Source organism: Falco rusticolus, chromosome 7, assembly GCF_015220075.1.
Source record: "Falco rusticolus isolate bFalRus1 chromosome 7, bFalRus1.pri, whole genome shotgun sequence".
In the NCBI taxonomy this organism is placed as follows: Eukaryota; Metazoa; Chordata; class Aves; order Falconiformes; family Falconidae; genus Falco; species Falco rusticolus.
Window position 1 is genome coordinate 37128182 of NC_051193.1, and position 25766 is coordinate 37153947.

General features: G+C 41.5%; 2 long non-coding RNA genes across 3 annotated transcripts in view; one reads left to right on the forward strand and one right to left on the reverse strand.

The window, feature by feature from the left end:
• LOC119151161 overlaps positions 1–24753 on the forward strand; it is a 94312-nt gene extending 69559 nt beyond the window's left edge. Inside the window, exons 1-3 of one of the 2 annotated variants that reach the window (XR_005105323.1) lie at positions 18660–18745; positions 22622–22739; positions 23224–24753. This is a non-coding gene — a long non-coding RNA (uncharacterized LOC119151161). Of the gene's footprint in view, positions 1–18659; positions 18746–22621; positions 22740–23223 lie in introns of those variants that run through there. The other variant, XR_005105324.1, reaches the window with a different exon arrangement.
• LOC119151162 overlaps positions 18448–25766 on the reverse strand; it is a 49955-nt gene continuing 42636 nt past the window's right edge. Inside the window, exon 3 of the long non-coding RNA XR_005105325.1 lies at positions 18448–18973. This is a non-coding gene — a long non-coding RNA (uncharacterized LOC119151162). The remainder of the gene's footprint in view (positions 18974–25766) is intronic.

Sequence of the window (25766 nt, forward strand, 5' to 3'; positions counted from 1 at the left end):
GATGGGTTTGCAACCCTGAATATCAACAAACTTTGCTCTACTAGATCAGCGAGAGATATTCAGAGGTAAAAAAAGTATTTGGTCTTATAAAGCGTATTTGTAGATGGATAGGGACTTTGGAAATTACTTTTTCTCCATTCCTTTTGCTTTATTTTTATAGTTTGAAGGAAACTTGTGAGTTGGGGTGTCCTGTTCAGCTGTGGACAGAGCAAAGAACCAAAGCATTTTGCTCCAGTGGCCCACTGCTACACTTCCCTGCCACAGGAAAATTCAAGTAGAACCTGAGACGTGCTGTTTCCTAGCGAAACGGTGGCTCTACACAGCTCTACAAGCCACGCACCGATGCGTTCAGTTGACGTACAGGGCTTGTGTATTTAGACAAAACTCCGTGGGAAAGGGTGGAATTCCTTCTGCAGCCCTTTGGTTCTCAGGAGGTTTGAAGTGACATGTCACTGCTGTTCTCACTTCTGCGTTATGCTGGACCGTTTTCAAAGCCGTGTGTTTTCACTCCGGTAAACCCTCTCTCTACTTCACAGGGGCCATACCTCCCAGCCAGATCTTGGATTATTTTTAGATCTGTGGAGGTAGTTGGTCTTTCTAGGAATCCATATTGCTGCTACTAACAGCGTGGGAACTTATGTCTTCCTGTGCACTGAGGTTTTCATAGAATATATCCTAAACTATGCGATTTTCAGTGGCGCATCTGGTTATGGGTGCTTTTTACTCTTCTGCATGTGGTCTGTAGCTCAGCAGTCACTAACTTAACTTAAATATATATGTTTGTCTGTGTATGTGTCCCCACATGTGTGCACATACAGGATTCATGTTATTTCCTTTTTTTGAGAACTTTATATTTGTAGTTTTTCTTCATTTGATAAATGTAATTTGTAACTTTTAAAGTTCTTTTCATAAGCAGGAGCTAGAAAATAAATTCAGCAACTTACAAAAACAAAACCTCAAAAAGCTGAAATTCAAGCCATCAGGTCTGCTTTGATGTAGAGGATGTGTTGAAATGGTATATTTACATATTTGTATTCTATTTTATAATTTTCTGCGCAAAGGCATGCAATACTTTCTGACAGGAAACTAAATGTGTTTTGGAATAGTTCCACCTCTCGTGTCATCTAAGCTACGTGCCATTGATGTGTTAGAACAGAGCTTTATGTCAGGGAAACAAAAAAGACTTAGCTGAAGTTTGGATCTGTCCCTGAAATAAGAGCTGGACAATTTCTCCCCGTGTGAGTGGCTACCCAGTGACTACAGAGAAGTGCAGTAGTGCAGTGGTAAATTACTCACCTGTCTGGTATCTGTTAGAAGTGGGTAAATGTTGTATTGCTGAAACTGGAGGTGGATAAACTCCATTTGCAGTTGTTTGCTCTTAGTGACACCTCTGGAAAAAAGTTACTGTAAGCTGGAGTCTGTGCATGGGTCTGGCTGTCTCTGGACCTACATCCCTCTTAATCTTTCACCACTTTTAGGTGATACCTGTTTTTCTTTTCCTCCCTCCTGTTTGTGGTTTGTTTCTTTTTTAAAATATATATATGAATCAGAAAAAAAACATGCAAAGTCAAGCACCTAGCTAATGTTTTGAGTAGGTTTGAGAACTGAAAGAAAAAAAGTGCCATGCCGCAGATTGGTCTACAAAATCACTAGCAGAGCCACGGACTTTGACTCTGATAGCCACCCGGGCGTTCTTACCTTTGAATACATGATAAGTACGCTGTATATGAAAAAAAGGTTCCCTGCACTGAGGCTTTTTGACATTTCCCCCCTCCCACACTTCTTGCTGACTCAGGGTTGAACTAGGAAGGAATTGTTTAATTTGGAGGGAGGACTGATGCCACAACAGGTCTGTTACTGCACACTCAGGTCTCAGCCTGAGTAAGCAGAAAACAACGTTTTCTTGAGTCTGTGAGCCACCTACCAATGCTTTGCAGCGTGACCAAGTGTACAGTTCCCCTGACGCGTTAGTGGGTTTCTGCACCTGCCTCCACACTGCTGCTCGCTAGTGCCCCTGTTGTGCTAGCAGCCTGTCAGTCTGTGGTAGAAACCAGATAACCAAAAGGTTCTCAATTAAAGAACTCTGGTTCTAAACTCAGATGATTTTGCTGACAGGGTTTACTGTAGGACCACTAAAATAGTGTGTAATAGCACAGCTTATGGTTCGACTTGATGAATGCCAAACAGTGCAACTTCCCACCCCATTAATCCTTCCTCACTTCTGCTTGCACCGTGTCCTGCAGTGACCTGGTTCGGGGACTAAGGAGGCAGAAAAGCTCGGCTTTAGAAAAATGAATTATTTCCTGACAGGTTAGTTCCCCAAACTGGCTCATGGCAAAAAAAGAGGTGATCACATGTGATGCAGAGAATGCACAAGAGAAATGGCCACAGCATGTGGCCAAGGCAGGGGTAGGTAACAGCACCATCCCCTCAGACTGCCTTAGCAATGTTATCGAACTGCCCCCAGGTGGAACTGCATAGTGAGAATGTGTCAAGAGCAGAAATTTCCTGAACAAGCTTCACTGCAAGGAAAATGTACGTAGTCTTACCCTTTTGTGTAGTGGAAGAGCATAGGAGATGTACAGGAGATGACAGTGGCTGTCACAAGGTCCTGCTGGGCAGTGTAGCCCAATGGGGTGCACAGCCGGCTTCTGGGGGGAGCCAGCAATGTCATCTTCAGCAGCAGCTGCTAACATGCTTCCTCCAGCAGTAGGAAATCAGATTATCCAGAACCCCCCCGTGCCAAACATATCTTTGCTACCCATCGAGCAAACTGCTCAAAAGCTGCCTTGGCTCAAGAGCTCAGGCTGGACCCCCTGGTAGTACGGTATAATTATAGTCATCTGAATAGTTTGTTCTGCAGCAAAGACAACAGTCTAGTCCAGAAGTGGAACCCCATAGAGTTATACTGAAGTGGCAACTTTATACGCACTGAATACAGATGAAGTCCTTGGCAGAAAGAAAAAATACTTTTTCTATTGTCTTTTTTCATACCAGTTTCAGGTGTGATGCACAGGAGGATGGGTAGATGCAATTTGCTTGAATCTAAATCTCCTCTAAGAATGTGGTAACAAAATTCACCATGTGCAGAGTTTTATAACAAAGTTTCAGCATATGACATCAAATTTCAATACATTAACACCGTTTAGAGAGATAAGAACAGCAGGCTGATAACTAAGGTCAGTTTTTCATCTTTTAAATGGCAGCACGGCAAGGGTGTTTTCTCAAAATATTAAGGTGATACTTTTGAGGTGACAGACGGGGTCCAGGCTTTGTTGAGGTAAAGGGAACACTGCTCCTTTGAGCAGCCTTGCCATGGGGACGTGTCACAGCAGACTGCCAGTCTTTGCTGCAGGCTGCTTCTCAGCGCCCTGAGGTCTGTGTGGCGAAAGCCATGAGCAAGCAGTGGCAGAACTACCAGCAACTTCCTTGTGATCAGGATGTTGCCCAAGCCGTGAGGCATGATAACAGACAGGAGGAGGGCTGAAGGCCCAGAGTGTGGTTTCCATCTTCTCACTTTCCCTAGCAAGTGCAGTAAAATATAAAGAATTTAAAAATAATTTCATTTAATAATTCTCAGGTTTTCAGGCAATTGCGTGTGCCCGGCTTGAGCTGATACACATGTTTGAATTGTCAATCTGTGACAGACTCGGATGGGAAGGCAGGAAAAATAGCATTTAAAAAAAACATTTATTCAAGAAAAATCTTTAGGGATCATGTCTAGGATAATCTTTTTCAGGGTGACCCTCATTTCCTACAATACAATGGTTTTACCCCGCAGTGGTTTAACCGTTTTGAATAAGCTGTAGAGTGGAGAAACAAATATTTTATCAAGAATGGAGGAGTTTACCCAGAAAGGCAGGAGTATCAACCCACTTTAGAATATAGAACAGGGATGATTAATCTACTGACCTTTTAACCCCAACATCACAAAAATGTATATTACATCCATAACGTGGTCTGGTTTTGTGTAAATGATCGCTTTATGCATGACAGACCCGTTCAAAAAGCAAGCGGCATGCCAAAGAGGAAGCTAGAAGTGCATCACTGTGCACTTAGGCTCTCATCAAATAACTCACTTGCTTCAAGTCTTTTCTTTGAATATAAATGTTTATGAAGTTTTCCAGTGATTTTTTTTCTCCTGGCATTTGCCTCACGACTCATTATTTTTAGCCATGTAAAATGGCATTATGCAATTGCTGAAATTTGTCTCTTTCAGCCCATGATGATTTATAAGTCTTAATTTCCAGGATACTCCCTTGAAGTTACCTTCTCTTTGTGACCTCAGGATTTCTCTTCCCAGACCTTTGGTATTTATTTTTACTATTTCTGTGGTCAGGGTTTGGCAATGTTGTTTTGGATTAATGACAAACATACATAAGAACTGGAAGGAATGCACAACTTAATCTCCTAATTTAATGCATGGCTTGTTTATCAATAGTAGAAATAAATTTCTGGACAGGTTTGACACATCTTAATAACAGGCCTCTGCAGCCAGATAGAAAGATTTTGATGTATCTGAACTGCATGGATGCAATTTGCTTATTTTATATTGCAATGCAGTATTTCTTTCTCAAACTTTGCCCAGAAAGAATTGGAAGTGGAAGTCAGTTAGTTTGGACAAGTATGCATTGTTTATATGGAATATTGTAATTGACATAAAATTGTGTAAACCTGCTAACTTCTCTGCTTTTGGATGAAGAAAAGATCTTTGGCATAACAAGAGCCTGAATTTCTGTTCTATTTTTTCCTTTTATGCAGGAAACTGCAAATAATTTAATGCTCAGATGAAATTACTCAGCGTTTTACTCAATTGTTGAATTTTCCTCGTAAACGGTGTGTTTTGCTTTCATCATATATCCAGTATTTTTTTAACTGGCGTTTTCTGATGATCTTTTTACTTTCTCTGTGTATTATTTACCTTCATTGCTTACTTACTTAGGCTTGATTCCTTTCCTACACAGCCTACTGTGAATAAAACTCTCCTCTGAAAATGATTAGTTTTGCACTTTGTTTACAGAATAGTCTTGCAATGTTATATCTGATAGTCATTAACAGGGAAGCAGAAATAAAAGGAGAAACATTAGTTCTTGCCACAAATAATTTTTAATTCACTGGGATCAGGATCTGGGCCAAAATGTTTAGGTTAGCTCAACAGCTCAAGTTCATTTGAAGGGTCTCAATGTTTATGCCTAACAGCGCGTCCTCCTATGACTTTTTATTTTTAGCTGCTCAACAGTTCTTACTTTCTGTGAATTTTAAAGTTATTCTTAGACTAAGCAATACAGTCTCTTCACAGGGAAAAACTGTGACAAGCATAGCTATGTGATACAGCTCATCATTTCATAGGGGCCATCGTTTCCACCTGAAGCTCTGGCAGAAAAAAAACAACCAAAGATTAAATTATTGCTTTAAAAATAGATACTAAATTTTGGGTTCCAGTTCACTTTTCTCAGTGTGTGAATCGTTGTGGATAGCTGGAGAGGTCCACCACCCTGCGTGAAACTTAAATTAAGGGCCACAGTTATCTCTGAATATTAACATAGGTGCAAACCCGCTTCCTAGGATCCAACTATACATTTTTTTCTGACATTTTAATAAAATTGTTTTTGTAAGAGTACTAATCCCTTGCTACCAGTTCTTACCTGAAACCAAGTCTGAATTTCTTGAAACAAGAAAATGGTGCTTTTTTAGAAAAAAGTATTAATAACCCCCTTTTTATATGGGAATTACATACTTCTATAAAGTGGGGAAAACATACATGAATAAAATGGATCAAAGCGATCTAAGCCCACTAGTAGAAAGGGGAAGGAGTTCTGAAATGCATATTTATTTATTGCAAAGAAACCCTGGATTTACTAGGTACCGAGGGAACATTTTTTTAAGAACAATTATGTTGTATTTGGAAAAACTGACATTTTCTTTCTTAACTAATTTTAATTGGCATTATGCTCCCACTGAGCCAAAAAAAAAAAAAAAAAAAAAAAAGGAAGACAGCAGCAAAATATAAATTAAAGTAGGAGTTAGCTGATGAAAGCATAGACAAAAGGCTCTGAAACCTTTCTTACAAATACCTTCTTCAAAGTGGGGTGGTCCCGAGGCATTGGTGGCCTGTGCCTGTTCCTTGGCCTCTTTTACAGTCATCGATGTTGCGCTGCCAATGAAGCAGCTGTCACTTTTTACCAGCGTAATGCCTGCCAGCAGCCGGCTCAGAGTGCTGCTTTTAATTAAATTTCTGATTTCCATTGGATTTTGGTTTGCAGTTCACAGCTAACGGAGATTTTCAGGATGGGGTCTTATAGGGCATCTAGGAGTATTTCAGACACCTCTGCATTACAGAGATCTGTTCAGAGACATCAAGCATCACCTTAAAAGTAGATACGTTTTTGCTTCCATTACTTGCAAGAGCTCTTCCAGGATCTCGCTGCCGTAATGGCTAGAATCATTCGTATTTCCAGCCTAGATGTATCTATGGTTTGCTCGTGTGCCAACATTATGTCTTTGCTGAGACAGTTTTCCTGCCTCCCCTTTATGTGTTAAAGAATCAGAGGATCATTTAGGTTGGAAAGAACCTTTAAGATCATCAAGGGCAGTGCTGTCCCCTTAGGCACCACTCCACTGGAGCTAATAAGCCGAACTCTTGTGGGGCACGTCAGCGCTGGTGGGGACAGGCAGATTCAGGCTCTCTCGACTAATGATCTGAGTGAGCTGGGATGCGAATTGGCCCTCTCCTGGTGCCTATAGGGCTGTGGCAGTGTAATGCTAAGCCTGAGCTGGCGAGTTCTGCTGGAGACTTCATTAGCACCGTGCTAATTCAGGCTATATGGATTCTGGGCCAGTACGAGGCCGACTGAGGCTCACATTGGTCTGCACCTGTTTGTTCAGATGTGCTCACAGTCTCTTCTCGTGAGATGGATTTTCCATTTCTCTGATCCTCCTAGAAGCAGTCTTCGACACCTGTTTCATGTCAAGTCCATTTTCCTGCATCGTATAGGAAGAGATTAATTGGAGAACAAGAGATGGCTCTACCCTCTCCTCCTTTTCCTTGCATTAGCATTGCCTGGCACAGCATACGGTCGCTGGTTCAGCACAATCATTCTCATCAGTCTGGTTGATGTCTGGAAGTCAAGGACAAACACAGATGCAGCTTGACAGCTGAACACCTGGGCAATGAGCATGGCATATCAGGGACACGCTGGGTGTACCCTACATGTGCTGTGTTATCTGATCAGAGCTGTGCAATACAGCTGGGACCTACCTAAAACCCAAAGGGCAAATGAAAAGTTTATATACAGCAGTTCTGGAGCCTTTCTGTTGTATCAGCCAACACACCGTAGTCAACCCACATTGGTGAGCCCAGTGCAACTGGAGGGCATGGGGTGGATGGTGCACTCGCTGGCCATCTGTGTCGTTCACGTTTCCCACAGGCTGGATTTCCTGCTCACGCAGTGCATGGCATGGGATTTCCCAGACACAAACATGGGAGCCCAGGCACATGCTCGGGGGCCGTGTGACAGGGCTGTGGCTGTGGATCTCCCCCATATGGAGCACAGCTGTGTCTGCCCTTGAAAGGGATGACCTAAATTTCACACAGTACTCCAGTGACGTATGACCGGCACAACCCTCACTGCTGGAAATACCCTGTGTGGTTTTGAATTGTACTTGTTTACCATGGCTGCCTCTCTTTAGGAGCTCATGCTAACCCTGAATTTGACTGAACCATCTAGATTTTTCTCCTCCACGTGCAGCTGGCAAGTGCCCAGTTTATAGTGACATTTTTTGCTGCCAGCTTCATAAAACTGAGCTAGGCAGTTCTGGATTTCATCCTGTTTGTACTGCTTCAGTCCTTGAAGTCATTCAGGTCTTGCAGTGAAATAGCCCAGTCCTGTTCTGTATACTCACAGATTTCATAAACTCATTCCCGATTTTTTCACCCCGGTTTTCTACATCGTCTCTGCTGACCATATTCTTGTGATGATGTTTGATCACGATAATCAGCAGACAGCAGGTAACCTTAGCTGGTGTAAACTGTCACAGCTTTTGCTATCAAAATAGTGCTGGTAATGTTTCCAGCTTAGGTTCTGCCAGTATGTAATTAGAAATGTACCTTTAAAATGCGATATTTCTTTAATGACTGTAAACATCTTTTAAAAGGATTCAGAAGGCTTTGCTTAAAAATATTACCATGCATATGAAATAGTTGCTCTTAGACAAAATTCACACTAAGAGTGTATCATAATATTAAAGGTGTTTCAGTATTAAAGGTTTATATGTTTCTGTTATTAGGAATATTCCCAGCTGTTTAACTCTGCTGTAACTGTGTTTTCTGTATACAAATGACCGCAGCTACTGCGACAAAGCACCATCCTCTTTCTTGAGGGAGTTGCCGGAGAGATATTGCAACACGCACTTGCTTGGCATGACATCAGTCCATTTCAACAGTGGCCTTGGAGCTGGCCTTTCAAGCAGTTTTGTTCTGTTATCTGAAGAACTGGGCATTATGTTGCTATCTTATTTTTTCTATGCCACAAGGGCTGTCTTAGTCCCATCCCCTCTCTCCGGCTTCATGGCTGTGAAGAAAACCTAAGAAACACAAACCAAACACAATAGTGCATCTGAAAGCAGCGTAGCTAACAACTGCAAGAGATACAAACTGGGCCACATCTTGCATATGTTCAGTACTGGTGACTTAAGTGTTGACATTGTCATGGTGACAATTAAGAAGCAAGAAGGGGAGGATCCTAGATCTGTGAGTCACCTCTCGTAACGAACCACCCAAGCTCAGGCCTAGCGGGCTGCATGGGTATGACCCCATCTTGGGGGGTAACCAAGCTGGAAGAGCATGTGTGTACACTAAGGAAACAGGAACAGGTCCTGTAATGAGCAGTCCTGTTTGCGGTGAGCAGTATCTCGTCTGGGGAACTGGGACAGATGTTGCTTAACTAGTGGGTACTGCCATCACTTTGGCCATTTGGTCTTTGATAGAGGATGATCACATTTGTGCGTGTGGCAATAGAAGGCAGCAATGCAGCCACCAGCATTTAATGAATCACTTTTGAAGGTGTTTGTAACTTTTTCTCTTTCCAAGCTATAATCAGTCAGAGAAGGACTCTATTAAATATTATCCTCCATTCTATGTGTAAAAATTATTTACTTTATTTGGTGTTTGAGGCATTATTTTTTCCATTAGGAAAGCAAGCTGTAATCTGTTAAACACCTGCATGGAAGTGTCCCAAAATGACCTGATATGATGAATACTGTTATAGTCTGTAGTTGAATAGGTGCTTCTTTCCCAGCTGTGGGAACTATGGAAACTGAAAATATTATTTCTGAAAAGTTCTGGAATCAACTTTTTCTCTTGCAGAGAGCTTTCTAGTATAGAATTAATGTTGCTTAAGTACATCTCCTTGCAATGAATGTTCCAAAAATAACAAGAGATGGTAAATAAGGTGACATTTATATTTGTGCAGTGCTCATTGCCATCAAATTCCACAACCACAGCCCTTTTGTATAGATATTCAATTTAACAATACATCACCTTTGATTCACAGCTCTGAATAGCTGAAAAATCCTCTTGTAATGCTTGCCCTTGGCCCCCAGTAACATGCCGTTTGCTTGAATTACATATGATGAGTAAGCACTTGAAGCAGTGTACATCTGTACATGTCAGTAATGTTTGTGGAAGGTTTAATTTAGCACCATATATTATATTGCAGTCTTCACTTTCTGGGAAAGGTGATGTGAAGAATTTGTTTTGCTAAGTAAAGACTGCAAAATTCATTACTTACTGTATGTTATTTTGATGTACTATATTTTAATTCTGGATGGATTTTTGCCATTTGAGGGCTGAACAATGTAAATGTTGAGGTTCAGTCTGTGCATTTGTGTCCTGAAGTACATGAGGATGACAGTACTAAAGAGGTTACTAGCACCTTTCTGCCAGTTCAGCTATGTTGTATGTTGGAGGTGAAGTCACTCCCTTCTGTGTAAGACAGAGCTGCTTGTATGCGGCATTTGTCTCCCTGTGTGCATTTGAAGTGTGGGGTACAAATTTTTACTTCCTCTTCTGCTCTAATTGAGCTGTGTAAAACTGCCCTAGAATTGCCATAGTTGTAACTGGATAGTACTATAAATGTATGTGCAGGCGCCCAAAATGTAACTCTTCTCTTTAAAATATATTTGGGATTTTTTTTTTTTTTTTTCTGTTTTGTTTTTTGGGTTGGTTGTTGTTTGTTTTTTTTTAAGTGGGAAAAATGAAATGCATTAAATTTGTTCAGCTGGCCTATTTGATCTCATCCAACCTGGTATCATACATAACTTGAACATCAAAATATTGTGGGAAACTGTGAGTAATCTGAGTCACTCAAGGTCTGACTAAGGCAAATTTTCAAGGCGATACTGAGAAACATACCTTTTAAAAGACTGTTGGATGTCCTGGTCCAAGCTGGCATACCTGTGGTGTTAGGAATGGTGTATTAGACACTGCAGAAACTAATGTAAAGCATGTGGTTCTCTTTTCATCTCTGTTGCCACACTTCTTTAAAAGGTTATCAACATCATTTCTAACTTTAGCAGCATCTCAGCCTCCATCTCTGAGTCCTGCACTTCTTCCTGTTACACATTCTTCCCATGAGTTAATATAATTTCTCCAAAGTGGCATTCCTTCAAACCATACTATAATAAGCATGGGTAGATGTACATCTACTTGTGGACCACTGGAGACCAGTCTTTGCCCAGATGTAACTGCAGACCTACTCAAAGACAATTCCATTAATTGCCACAGATCCATAGTTGCTGAGTGTCTTATGTGCTTGTCCAAAAGGAATTCACTGAGGCTATCAATGAACTTCACTCAATAACCACAAGTTCATAACAAATTTTGACTCTTACTAATACAGTACAATACAAATGAATGTGTTAACAGTGCAGTTGTTGTTTGAAAACAGCAGTGTTGCTTATGAGAGAAGAGTTTCTATTTTCCTAGTGCAATTTTCACACATTACTATTCATTTAAAGTGAAACAGAAATGAATAGCCACCCAGGCTTTGTAATCTAGATATTTAATGTCTGTTATACATCTATTCTTTTATTGTAACTTATTCACTGTGTGTTTTTCAACTCTTACTCTGTCCCCATTAATAGCCTTCAGAAATGATTGTTTTTTTTGAAATATAACTTCAAAAGAGAAATGAAATTTTCCCAGCATGCTAAAATCTTGGGTAGTGTACAATGTTGTCACTAGTCATATAATTTAAAATTAACACCATTGACAAATGCTACTTTAAAGCTTCTATTGAAAAATCATAATATGTAAGTGCAGTAGGGCTTTTTGCTGATCTGGATTTATATTTGTATAATGTACAGTTAATAACTGGAGAGATCTTGTTAGAGATTGATTACTCTTCTTCAGTGTGTCCCTTGTTTTGTATCCCATTATTCACTCAAAGGGCTTAATTAAATGAATCTGAGTATAAGCACATATTTGCTGCAACAATCGCAATTCCCCATAGATAATTTTCTTTGGCTTGTCTTGCTGGGATTTCCAGGAAAGTTCCCAGAAACTGTTTCACAGAATAGAGGGATTTCTCTTTTTAAACCCCTTTTTTGGTGTTACACAAATTTGAGCCCAGAAGAGTCTAATTTTGAGAAATAACCATGAATACTATATGCATGTGTGCCTTTATAATAACAAAATCTTCAGAATAATTTGAGTTTAAGTCGAATCTTATTTGATTTCTGTGGTTGGCTTTGGAAACATTTGGTAGTTATTTTCCATTGAAATTTGCACCCGCTTGGGGCAGCAATATGTTTAAGTGGTTCTCCTGTTATTTCTGCTCTGTAATCTTAATTTTAAAGCTAGTTTTCCATTTTTTTTCTTCTTGTTCTGTGTGTATTTATCTTTTACACGGCAATATATAATTCTGCATTTGCTGTTGGTGGTCTTGATCTTAGTGTGTATGCATATATGTTGAAGGGGTACAACATACAGCCCTATAAAGACCATAGTTCTTTAATTTTGAGAAAGGGAGAAGGAGGGATTTTAATTTACATCCGTATTGCTGAAATAAAAATGTAGCCTCTCCATTCAAGAATGTGGCTGTGATTTTTCAAAATGACTTGTAAGGCTTAGAGGATTCCATTTATGGGTGGCTAGCCTGGGATGTTTTTAAGAAACAAGTTTTTAGAGAAGGTTCAACATTACAGAAATTTTAACAGGACAAGCTGGCCCCAAAGAACCAGCAAAACTCTTAACTGCTGACCATGAGTGCAGTGCCATTCTCTGGGTCTCTGTTGCATCTGTTGGGTCAAGGTGCTTTATTCTGTATTAGACATTAAATAAAGGTGAATCATGCCTTAGTGTACTGACAGTCTGATGACAGGCACTAAAGAGATGAGGCACATGGAATGAGTCAAAAAGGAGAAGTTCTGTTATTCCGGGATGGTTTTTTTTTTTGGCTTATTAACTTAGAGATCAATTAAAGACATTTCTATGAGAGCAGGAGAAAACTTCCTCTGAGCACACAGCAGACTGACAAGGTACAAGTCAGCTTGAATCCAGAAGCTGTATCACAGTGTCAGCATGCCGTGACTTAGTGGGAAGTACTAGCTTGGGCAAAGTAATCTGTTCACAGTGCTGCCCAATGTTTGTGCTAATGCTGGCTGGCTTCTTGCCAACTTGGGTAACTTAAAGGGAAGAGTGGCTCTGACTTCTCACACATTCGCACACATGCATCCATTTTTGTGAGTATCAAAGGCTTGTTCTGAGGGTTCCCAAATCAGCGGAGGCATATTGGTCATCTCTAAGGGTATTTACATCAAACCCCAAGAGCTCTAACTGGCATTAGCTGTGGTCAAGAGTTATACCTTAGAGCTCCATCTCATATGTGGTTTCATATGGCAAATACAAAGTAAGAAAGAGATTCTGCTTCCAAAGCTTCAGCCTGAATTGAGAGGAAGCTTAGATGGAAATGATCATCCAGCCTAATCCCTTGCCAAAGCAAGATTAGATCCTGCAGGCTGTTTTCTAGCATTTGCCAATTTGGCTATAAAAGCACCAAACAAATAGGATCCATTACTGCGAAGAGTCTGGGAAACTGTTCCATTGTTTAAAAGATGTCATGACAGTGCATTGTCTTCTGAAATTAACTATATATTTTTTTCTTATCTTAATTACATCTTATCCTTGGTTGTGTTCTGAGGTACCAAATTAAAATCTGACATTCTTAAAGGCTGTGTAGTTGTTGGCTATTGCAATTCACCTTTGTGTCCTCAAGCTGACCAACCTGGGGTGCTGGTCAGCCCAAGGGAAAGGGCTACACATCTGTGTGACCATAATTAGTCGATGTCACAGGGACCAGGGCAAATGATGGCTATAAAACTCCTTTTGCCTTCTTCATGTATCTGACCTGCTCTTCCCTAACACATCAGTTCCTCCATCCCATCACAACTTTTGCTGTTCTTCAATGAACGTTTGCCAGCAGCTATATCTACTTTAGTAAGTAGTGTGGTCTAGTAAGAGTGTGAGGTGAATGCAAAACAGGACCTGTAGAGTAAAATGGGTGGTGCTGAGGGCTTAAGATCCAGAATCATGCATGCTTTAAGGTTTTAGAATAGTTCTGGGCTGGTCCCTCAAACTGCATGTGTGTACTGGTTGGAGATGATTAGATGCACTCCTGGAACACACTTTTGGATTATTTTTTTCTGAAAGCCTTGTGAATCTGAGACTGCTTTATGGTGTGAAACAGAGCATGATGAGTAGGGGTGAACTAAAATGATAATGTAGGTACAATCCAGATCTTTTTGGGAATGTATTGTCCAGAGCTGAATGCAATGTTATTTAGTAGTAAGAGAGATTTGAGTCAGACTTCAGGAAAATGTAATGATAAGGGCAGCAAAGCGCTATGGAAGTTGAATAAAATCTATGATGAGAGGTTTTTAAGAAAAGGCTAAACAAAACAGAATTTGGGAATAAGATCAATATAGTTGTTCCTGCACAGAGAAACAGGAATGGATTCAGTCAGTTTATGACATCTCTTCAAGCCAGATTTCCTGTATGATTCCAAAGTGCACCACCATATCTCTTCTGGAGTAAGGACATTTGCATAGACTACTCCAAAGGGCTTTGTTTTCTTGCTCTGTGACGGTGCAGTGCCTCATGCTATACTAGTGATTTCTTTCAGTACTGGACCTCCTTGTATTTCTTCCAGCTGATGAATGTGGAATGCCAGGGAATGCCAGGGAAGGTTGTGGAGCAGATCATCCTGAGTGCCATCATGCAGCACATACAGGACAGCCAGGTGATAAGGCCCAGCAAGCATGGGTTGATGAAAAGACAGGTCCTGCATGTCTAACCTGATCTCCTTCTATGACAAGGTGACGCGCTTAGTGGATGAGGGAAAGGCTGTGGATGTTGGTCTACGCAGACCTTGGTAAAGCCTTTGACGCCGTTTCCCACAGCGTTCTGCTGGAGAAAGTGGCTGCTGAGGGCTTGGCTGGGCGCAGGCTGGCTGGGTGAAAAGCTGGCTGGCTGGCCCAGCCCAGAGCGCGGTGGTGCACGGAGTTACATCCCGCTGGCGGCCGGTCACACGTGGTGTTCCCCAGGGCTCAGCGCTGGGGCCAGTCCTGTTTGATTCTTTATCGACGATGCGGCCGAGGGGATCGAGTGCAGCCTCAGTCGGTTTGCAGAGGCCACCGGGCTGGGCAGGAGCGCTGCCCCGCTGGGGGGCAGGCGGCTCTGCAGGGGGATGGGGACAGGCTGGATCCATGGGCCAAGGCCAGTTGTAGGAGGTTCCACCCGGCTCCGTGCGGGTCCTGCACGGTCACACCAGCCCCAGGCAGCGCTGCGGGCTGGGGCAGAGGCTGGGAAGCTGCCCGGTGGAAAGGGGCCTCAGGGTGCTGGGTGATGGCTGGACATGAGCCAGCACCGTGCCCAGGTGGCCAAGGCGGCCAACAGCATCCTGGCTTGTGTCAGACACAGTGTGGCCAGCAGGGCCGGGGCAGTGACCATCCCCCTGCACTCGGCACCGGTGAGGCCGCACCTGGAATCCTGTGTCCAGTTTGGCCCCTCGCCGCAGGAAAGACACGGGGGGGCTGGAGCGTGTCCAGGGAAGGGCAACGGGGCTGGTGAAGGGTTTTGTCCTGGTTTCGGTTGGGACAGCGTAGATTTTTTCTTAGTAGCTGGTACAAGGCTGTGTTTTGGATTTAGTATGAGAACAATGTTGATAACACACTGATGTTTTTAGTTGTTGCTAAGTCATGTTTATACTGAGTCAAGGACTTTGTGGTTCCTTAGGCCCTGCCAGCGAGAGGGCTGGAGGGGCATGGGAAACAGAGGGGGGACACAGCCAGGGCAGCTGACCCGAACTAGCCAAAGGGATATTCCATACCACGGGACGTCATGCTCAGTGTCTAAACTGGGGAGTGTCCGGTGCCCTCTGGTCGCTGCTCGGGGACCTGCTGGGCATCGGTCAGCAGGGCGTGAGCAGTTGCATTGTGCATCACTTGTGTTTTTTTTTCCTTTTGGGTTTTATTCCTCTCTCTCCGCCCTTTTTCATTCCAATTGTTATTATATTCTATTTCAATTATTAATTTGTCCTTATCTTAACCCACGGGTTTTACTTTTTTCCCCAGCTGCCCTCGCCATCCGCTGGTAGGACCCGGGGGGAGTCAGCGGGTGAGTGGCTGCGCGGTGCTCAGTTGGCAGCTGGGTTAAACCACGACAGGTCTGGAGCACAAGTCTTGTGAGGAGCAGCTGAGGGACCTGGGCTTGTTTCACCTGGAGAAAAGGAGGCTCAGGAGGGACCTTATTGCTCTCTACAACTACCTGGAAGGAGGTTGTAGCGAGGTGGGGGTCAGTCTCTTCTACCACGTAACTAGCGACAGGACAAGATGAAATGGCCTTAGGTTGCTCCAGGGGAGCTTTAGATTGGATGTTAGGGACAATGTCTTCACCGAAAGAGTGGTCAAGCACTGGCACAGGCTGCCCAGAGAAGAGGTTTCATCACCATCCCTGGAGGTATTTAAAGGACACGTAGATGTGGTGCTTGGGGACATGGTTCAGTGGTGGAATTGGCAATGCTGGGTTAATGGTTGGACTTGGTAATCTTAAAGATCTTGTCCAACCTAAATAATTCTATGATTTTGATAATGTATGTCCCTTATACTTATGCATATCAGTTTCAATTTTTCCAGTTTTAATTTTCTGTCCTTCCTCCTGCTGTTTAATATGTTTTTTTTTTATCTTCCTTGGCTGCTGTTTAGAACTTCTCCTAGTTTAGCTACAACTACATTGGTGGCAATTTACTCTCCCAGACACTGAAAGTTTTCAATAAAGTTGAATGAAAAATGGTGTCTACGAAGCAATCTACATTGCCGGCGGTAATCTCCTGTTGTCCAGATTTCAAAACATGTAACTGATTCTCTTCAGGTCAGTTTAAAATCAGGTTCAGCGTGACATAATAGCAAATGCTTTACTAAAATGATGGCAAATGATTGTTTCCTGCTATTAACTTGTAATTTGGTCAAGCAAAAAACTTCAAATTAATAAAACTGCAGCCATTCTCTTCCTTTATATTGTACATCATTGTGAATTATTAAATTTATTGAAATAGAAACGCTGCCCACAAAATACACAGTACTGAACCAAAACCCAAACAAGTCTCACTTCTAAGCTTCAGATTACTCAAAAAGAGCCTCAGTAAATTTGGGCTTCTTTGCCCTTGAATTTAAATGGATGTTAAGACCTTAAGTCAGTAAGGTTCTTTTTAAAACACTTCTTTCTGTATGATTTATTGCTTTATGCATTTTCTGCTGTAGCTTATGAAGATCACGGTGTCCCAAGAGGACTGACCTTTTCAGTGGATGGTACAGGTGTCCAGTTTCAACACAGAGGACCAGTCTAGCCTTGCCTCTTGGCTGCTGTTTAATCCAGTCTCTGGGAAAATGAAGTAGCCTCAAACCTACCCTACTAATGTGTTTTAAAATCCAGGTCACTCATCTCCCAATAATTTATCTTAGCACTGACTCCTGCTCAAAAGATAACAAAAATTTAGAGCTCCAAGAACATTTCATGTGTGTGCTTTTTTTGCTTTATGATGAATTTTAATTAGAAATATATATATATATATTCCTTTCTCAGATATTTCCATTTCGCTAGGATAAATAGTATTCAGAAAGATTTTTCTTGATGTCCAAAATTATCTGTATACCCCTATCAATTTCTGATACTGATTTTAGTAATGTTAAAAAAGAACAATAAAGGGAAAATGTTTTGATACAAACATCAGCTTTGGAATGAAAACATTTTCAGCTATGAGGCTCCATTAGTTCTGCAGTTAGCAAATACTTCAATTGACACTGTTGTCAAACCAAGGACATAAGACTGAGAGTGTGATATGTTATCTGCTGCCAATTACGTAAGTTCATGATGCATAAGTTATTGCAAAAAATAAGGTCATGGCTCCTAAACCAACTCCTTTTGAAGTTGTAGTTCTTCATAAAACCTCCCACATATTTGTATATTTTAGTTGGTTAACTCTTAACTGAATTTATGTAAGTGCTTATGAAAATGAAGTATTATATGACGTTAAAGAAAAAGCAGAACCTTGTATGGTCTACAGGATTACCAACATGCTGATATCAAATGCTTGTAGAGAGGTGAATCTGTCTAAAACACAGATTTTAGTTCCAAATCAAAGAGCTTAATCAAAGTTCCTTATCAAAGAGCTGTTTGAAAATAAATGTTTTTGACCACCGAACATAAACATTAAAGTTATTACAGACCATTATATAGTGGGTAGGTAAGAGGATTAGGACTCAGCCTCCTCAGTTCTTGTCTTACCTTTTATATAGTCTTTTATGGTAACCTTACACTAATCACTGAATTTTTCGATTGCCTTCATTTATCTTTCTGTATGACTAAATATGACTAAATGTCCTGTTTGTCATATGAAGATAGTATGTAAGTAATAGACTTAAGCCTTCATTTGAAAAATGCCCGCAAAGCTGTGAAGAGCATCAGAGGAACAAATCACTCCACTCAGAACTGGAACAGTGAGGTCCTTTATCATGTCTGGGGCAGAGGTTTCAGAAACTTGAAGAATTGTTTAGGTACAGGACCTTTTTTTTTTCACTTCAGAAAAAAAAGTACGACTTTTAAATATTCTCTCTTTTCAACATTTGATGGAAGCATGACCTTTGCAGATGATTTGACAAAGCCTCCCCTGGAACAGCTAGTAGTCATTGTTCTGCCTTATTTAGGTCAAGGACTGAAAAACAGGTTTTTATAGTCTACTAAATAACTTTACTGTAAGTCTTCGGGTTTTTTTTCTTGAGTTTTTGGGACCCCCCCCTCAGCTACCTCTGTTGCTCTGCAACTTACCAAGTTTGTACAAGTAGTTACCTATTCACTGGCCTGGAGAAAGACCAATGCAATAGTCCAATGGGCAGTCTGAGTTCAAGTCCTTGCTCCAATTAATGTTTAATTATTTATACAAAGAGAAACAGGTCCAACAGGAGAGACGGAGGAGGCTGTTCTTCAGAATAACTGATAGTTTGGTAGCCTGAAAGCTTGCCTGGGATGCAGGATTCTGACGTTCAGACATCTTGCAGAACAGAAACTTGAAATCTGGACTTCTGTGCCACCAGTCAGTGCCTTGATGATAGGATGATTATCTGGGAGGGGTGACAGTTTTCTTGCTCTTTGATGTATTTCAAGTCTCATCCTAGGCATGAGAATCTATCCCAGGTAAGAGCTTCATAAGAACTGGTAAGTACCTGCAAAAAGTTATGGTGTCAACAGAATATAATTTGTCAGTGAAAAAATGCATCACTGTAAACTCTGATGGGGGCATGACTGGAGTTTTCACAACCATGTAGGTCCAGAGTGGTTTGGCCATTGTGATGATCCCTCAAAGCCAATGTGTTTGAAGGAGAGGTCAACAAGCAGCGCTGGAGGGCATGAGTCTCAGGAAGCCTGTAGAATGCCAAAGCATATGTCTGCATAAGTGTCAAACTTGTAAATTAGCTGTTGTTACAAAAGTTTAACAATGGGGAAATGGTCACATACAAACATTGGTTTGGGCATTAGGCTTTTGAGTCTTGCTGTTTTTAAACACTTCAGCTGACGTTGATATGAAACTAGGGCATAAAACCAGGAGCCAGACATGTGATCTGTTGCCAGTTGCCTTCAAACTACCACGTGATGAGGAAAAAAAGAGAGGAAGTGGATAGAGAAATGGGACAGGTCATCTGGACTCTGATAATTAATGTTCCTTAGAAAATAAAAGTTTTGAAACTTTCCTGGAAATGAGGTTTTATGATCTGCTACAATGGCCCACAGGGGGAATGCTGCAACCTACACATATTGACAATTGTGGTATTACCAGGCAGTTCATTTTTATGAGTAATTTCCAGAGCAACCCTCAACCATGCAGTCATGCATACAGTGCAACAGTGTGCCATAGAAGAAAGACTCAGCTAGAGGCCAAAGATTATACAGATTTATTAATATTTGGGAAAAAGATCCTAACAGCAGAAAGCAAATTGAGCAAGAGAGAGGGGAAGAAAGAATGGACTTGACAACAAAGCGAGCTCTGTAAGGATGTGATCCAGAGCACAGTGAACTCAATAGAAAGATTTCCATTGATTTCTTAAGATCTTGGATAGATCTCAAGGGAACAGAGACACTCTGTCTTATACCTTTCCCCCTTCTTTCTCCAGCTGAATTGAAAATATATTCTTTCTGGTTCACAACTAGTATCATTTAGTAATCAAGCATCACAATCAAAATGTTGATCATACTTGGGATGTTAGAGCCAAGAATCCTTACCTAAGCAGCCACAGAAATGGCTTGGCTTTTCCAAGGGCTAAGCAATTTGCAAATTCTCTCTAACAGTACTTTCAACATTTTATTAGATTCAGAGTAGTCTTATCGCATACTTAACTTTGCAAACCCACTCTGCTTTCTCCTTTACAACACAGAGACTAGCGGAGAAGTTGGATCCGTAATCTTGTTTCTCTTAAATCCTTCTCCATAAACACTTTTCTTGTAAAGGTAATGACCCGTTTAGTTGTCTTCTCTTTATGTCTGGTTTAAGTAGTTATAGCTGTTACTTTTAAATAGCTATTAAATATTTCAGTAGTTCTTAAACCATGCCAAAGAATACTTGGAATAAGAGAACAATGAACACAGATGACTGAAAATGAAGTTGTAGAAATGAATTTGATTATATATTATTCAGAAGAAAAAAACAGTTTTTTTGAAGTCCCTGTTAAGGGCTGTTAGAGAAAGCAATATACTTTGCACTGAGTGAGGCTACATAGATCATGAACCCTGGCCTCAAGTAATATATCTCCAAGATCAGCTCAGTTATCTGCTTTCAAAATCTTTCCTTCTATGGGAACAAAGGTTTGCTGCATAATGTAAGCAGTGTTTGACAAACTCATCCTGCTGTGATAGCAACTTGTATTTCATCCTACACACTGAAGAACATAATTTATCTTAACACTAGGCATTGAGCAAGGCTAGCTGTGGGGAAGTAGAACTACTAGGGTTTCCTTTTACTACTGAACTCAATTGAAATCTGCAGTTAAGCCAAGCCTGGTTTAAGTACTCTGTTAATTATTTTCTTTAACATGGTGTGAAAGACCAAGGCTGCTTTGTCGCAATAGGTGGGTAAGTTACCAGCGAGATGTGCCGAGTTGAGGAGCTGGTGACAACAGACAGAAAGAGGAATCCGCATTACTCCCCATCAGTTTGGAGATATAAGAATAAACTTCCTTATAGAGAAACCCGGAACATTTTCAGTGCAGAACATTCAACAGATAGTCCTACTGTCTGATAGATCACAGCCTTCTCAGTGACCTGGAGTTCAGGAGTGAACCCTTCCAGGTCCCTAAGAACAAACCCCTCACTTTGCCCAGGCTGTATGTGGTTGGAGTGCCTGCTCCTCGTCTTCCTCTCCACCGGGATGCCAGCTGTGTCAGAAAGCCCAGATTCCATGATCTGAGGATTTACCCATTCCCTTCACTAGCACAGAAGCTACTGGCTTTGGCAGTTCACTCTGTGATGTTTCCTGTAAGACCCCGTAAGGCAGCATCAGTGGAGAGACAGTTGTCCTTCCCCTGGCCTAAACACGTGCACACACACACTAACAACAGGCATTAGCAAGTCCTCCTGTAAGGTGATTCTGACCGAAGGGGCACAGTGCCAGCACTGTCTCAAGCTCTGCAACAGAGCAGAAAAAATGCAGTAGAAACAGTTTAAAAGAACATAAATGAATAAAAACCGGTGGTTCTCTGCTATTACAGCACTGGACACCGAACATCAATTCCAGTCTAAAGTCTAAAATGATGAAGCACAGAGCATGTGGAGTTTTCAGTTTAACTTCTGACCCAGACCTCCCTGAGGACAGTGGGAATCCCTCTGGGTTTGATAAGGCACAGTAGGGGCTCTTTTCTCAAGGACAGGTAAACACATAGTGATTAACAGGTCATAAAGGAGAACTGATCTTACTTCAAGGACTTGTTTTCTCAGATTCAACCTGCACTATCATCGGTGAAGATCCCCTGGGGGTCCTGCAGTTTTCCCTCTTTGGCTTGCTCTCAGGATTTGTTTTAGTGAGTCCCCTGTCCACAAAGAGGTGTGACAGGCTGATGCTTGAAAACCTGGTTCTGTTCACTCTGTCTGTGTCACAATAGATCTAATTTGTCTACCAGGAAGCCCCTTACGACCTGAGGAATAAAGGGGACACAGACTTTATTTGTAGAAGGTATTTTAAAAACTTGGCATTGTTGCCACAAATAATGTTCAGATGGAAAATCCTGATTCATAAACCAGGATACAAAGGTATGAGTTTGTTGGCCAGAAACAATTACTTATTCCATGCTGTGGAACAATAAGCCCACTAGCATTCTGAGCTTGGTTATATACAGAAGTGATGATGATGGTAAATATGATATAGTTCTATGTCTATGACAAAATTAATGGATTTTTCTATGGACCCAGTGCAAATGCTATTGGAGTCCCCAGAAAAAAACCGACAAAAACCCCCCCAAACAAAAATCAAAAGGTGCTTTTCTGTGTTTGCATATGTAAGAAGATGAATGTCGGTTTGGATTTCAAAAACACAAGTCTCAGGATGTATCCAGACACATCCAACACATGACTACACAGCTGATGTGTACATTTCTCCTTTTTTCCACTCTCACCATAACGTTCATCAAAGCAGTGGAGATGTTTGATATTCCTGGTGAGATGAGGTCAGTGCCCCTCTCTTGGAGCTGAATCATGTGAAGTAGAAGCTGAAAGAGGACAGAGGGCATGGGAGAGAATAGGTACTATTTTTAGTACAGGGGCATTCTTCAGTAGCCCTGGTATCATAGGAATCTGCAAGGAGAAGTCTCTGTTGGGGACGTGATTCATGAAATAATATACAGAAGGTATGTGGTGACCTGCAAGTAGCAGGCTTCTCTACAGTCATGTCATTGACACCTCTTTGCAATTTGATTTTACCATAAATGTGTGCTAATATTTCAGACATGATTTTTTCCCTTGGTCTTTTAGAGGGTAGCACAGATGGTGACTTCTCTTGTGCGTTTTGCCCTTTACGCTTGTTTCTAGAGACCACCTGAGTGCCTCCATTGTGGCTCTGTTCTTTTCAGAGTGCTATTGATTACATACTGCACTTCGTGGGAATCCGGTGTAAAGGGACAGCTTTATAAGCCATCACGGGCTCCAGGTATCTATTTTTATCAACCTGAGAAGCTGTTGCTTACAAAAAGAGACCCCTACTTCCCAGGCCATGTGTGGCTGACCTCGGTTAGTCCGAACTCCTTTGACCTCAGCGCAGCTTAAGCGATATGACAGCCGAGTCAGCCCCTTTAATTCCAGTCTTTGTGAGGCTCATGTGATAATCATGCACTTGCTCTGTCAGAGGAGCCGGCAAAGCGCAATTCTGTCTGTACGTGCTCCCTGCAGCAGACCTCTTTTCTTGCCTTCTCTCTTCCACCAGATTCCTTTCATTTTGTTGGTTCTATTCAGGAACAAAGAGGACTTTGTTGGATTGCCTTTGCGGTTTATTTTCCTGAGCCTTGGAAGATAGCAGACTTTTGCCACTGTTTTATCCAGCCCTTTATCACATGCACAATACCCTGAATGCTTGATGGAGGCTAGTGTGTGTTAGCCTAACTCTCTGCTTCTTTTTTTTTTTTTTTTTTTTTCAGGTTGGAAGCCAGGGCTGACTTCTGGATGCCAAGTTAGGAATAATTGCCTGAGTAAAAACTCAGGGAGGAGTCTGTCCACACAGCTGCCATAAAGGCTGCAGTCAGAGGAGCTACAGTTGTCGGTAGATTTTGTCTTGTTTTTCATGTTCTCTGGCCTTATCAGGTCCCTGTGTCTACACAGATACGTGTTTATTTACAGATGTAGTACACATCCTCATCAAACAATTTTTGGGCACATGTTCAAAAAGAGGTAAAAAATGCATTGACTGGCCACTACAGCTAATAGTTAGTGGCTTTTATCTAAACGTGTAAAAGTTTTTTGACATGATAAACTGCTACAGTTTTCACAGATGTGGAAAGGCAGTTGCAGAAGAGTTAGATGAAGGACTCTGGTTGGTAGACTTTAACATAAAAGACTCCTCCAACTCTCTGGACAAGTCAGTAGTGTGGAGAAGACTAAAAAGAGGAGCTGACTCTAATCCTTTGCCCTAACCACTGTCCCAGCTGCTTTTCACATGACCTGCCACTTTACCTATTCCCAACACAAAGCTCCCAACGTGTTTCCTTTATTTAATGCATCAAAACATCTTTTTTAAATAATCGAAAATGTGGCCCTTACTCAAGGCTGCCCCTGAGCTTTATCTATTTTGTCAATTGCCAGAAGGACACAGTGTGGTCCTGGAGAGTCTCTGGACAAGGTAATAACAGAGAGTTGCTTCATCAAAGCTCTTCCCATGAGGGACGAGATCTGTAACTTTGTTTTTAGTGGAACAAGCTAACATCTCCAAAGGCGCAGTAGGCATCAAAATACAGTGCTTCTGAGCTCTGTATGCAAAAGGTCAGGCAGTGTTTAATCCTGAGGGTGACCTCATGGACCTCGAGGGAATTTCATCAAGGATGTAGTTAGTCTGTATTTTGCAATAATCTGTAGGAAATAAGCTTGGCATTTCAGAGATAAAATTCGCAAGCAGTACCATTCCAGTCACCCAAAGTACTTTGTAGACGGGATTTCTGTGACAGTTTATTTCTAAAAAAGTCTCATGTTCTAAACTGAAACTTTCAGCCCTTACTCAGGCAAAAATTGCACAGAAACCAGTAGGAATACTGCCTAGAGCAGCGTGAAATAAAAGCTGGAGAATCTGGTGCTGTGTTATTTGGCTCATGCTGCAAAACTTCAGCAAATTTGTCTCTCACAAGCAAAGTGAGCAGTTTTGACAGCTTTTATTATATTGAATTACAATGACAAATAGGGGCATTGGTTTGTAGAACATTTGAAAGCGTGATAAACACAGTCCTAATGAGAAAGATGTTTCTTTTTATTTGAAAGAACACCACTGTTTTTTCTCATGCATACTCTAGGTGCACCAACAAAAATAGAAGACCTGGTTATCTAAGGCAAAATTCCTGAAATATCATTCTCTAATTCTCTAAGCTTTCACTTATTACTTTTTATTCCCAGAAGTATTTGATGATTTTATTGTCCACAAAAACTGTGACAGTAATAAAAGAAAATAAAATTCTTAGTGCAAACATAGAGTACCTCAGTGTTTTCTTATGAATTCAAGAACGAATGTAAAGTCAAACATGCTTTTCAACATTAAAAATCTTATTGTCCAGAGGATAAATTGTGCTTACAGTAAGCGGGTTGCTCTTGTATCTCTTGTGCAGTTACAGTTCTTGGATTGTTTAACTCCAGTTTTACCCACCGTGGCACTTTTTGATCTTTGAAGACTACAGTGAGTAACTTGTACTATAAAAGAAAATAATTTTACATCCACATGCACATAAAAGTAGTAGCAGGCTCTTTGGAGAATGATCTGTTTGGAAAGCAGCTAGTATGTTATGGGTGCTGCCATAAGTAGCAACAATAGCAAGATAATTTTGCTTACCCACCAGTAACACTTGCAAGTGAAGGCATCTTGCCACAGCTGTTAGGAATTCGATCACTTATAACAAAGTGTTTAGGCCAGGATGCGGGCATTTTACACGAGGGTCGATTTTGCTGAAAACAGTTTAGTGCTTCTGTCTCTTGCATTTCTAAACTTGCCTCGATGTCTACCTAATACCTTCTTTAAATGTGGAGAGTTGCACTGAGCCTGTGCAGGTTCATTCTGTTATGCCAGCTCCCTGACACAGACCCACGTATTTCATCACCTGCATTACTTTTGACATGGCATTAAAATGGAACTGGGAGGTTACTGCTGTTCACACAAGTGTAATCATGTGTCCAGAGCCTCCCCACAGGTACACATGTTTATGCATGCCCTTCACACACACGTGCATGTCCCTGTGAGCCCACGTGCTCCTTTGGCATTGTCAATCTTACTTTTTTCTAAGTTTCTGAGGAATTTTCAGGAGACTCAGCTCAGCTGTGTCTCTGCTGGCTGACCCTTTTTGCTTACTTCTTTCTTACTTTTCACTTGCCCATTTCTCTTTATTCTCCCTGCATGCCTGCCTCAAACGCTGTTGCAGCCTGCTGAGATCAAGCCCAGGAGCTGCCCAGAACAGAGACGCTTCTCCTAGTGCATCCTGGCAGCATTGCC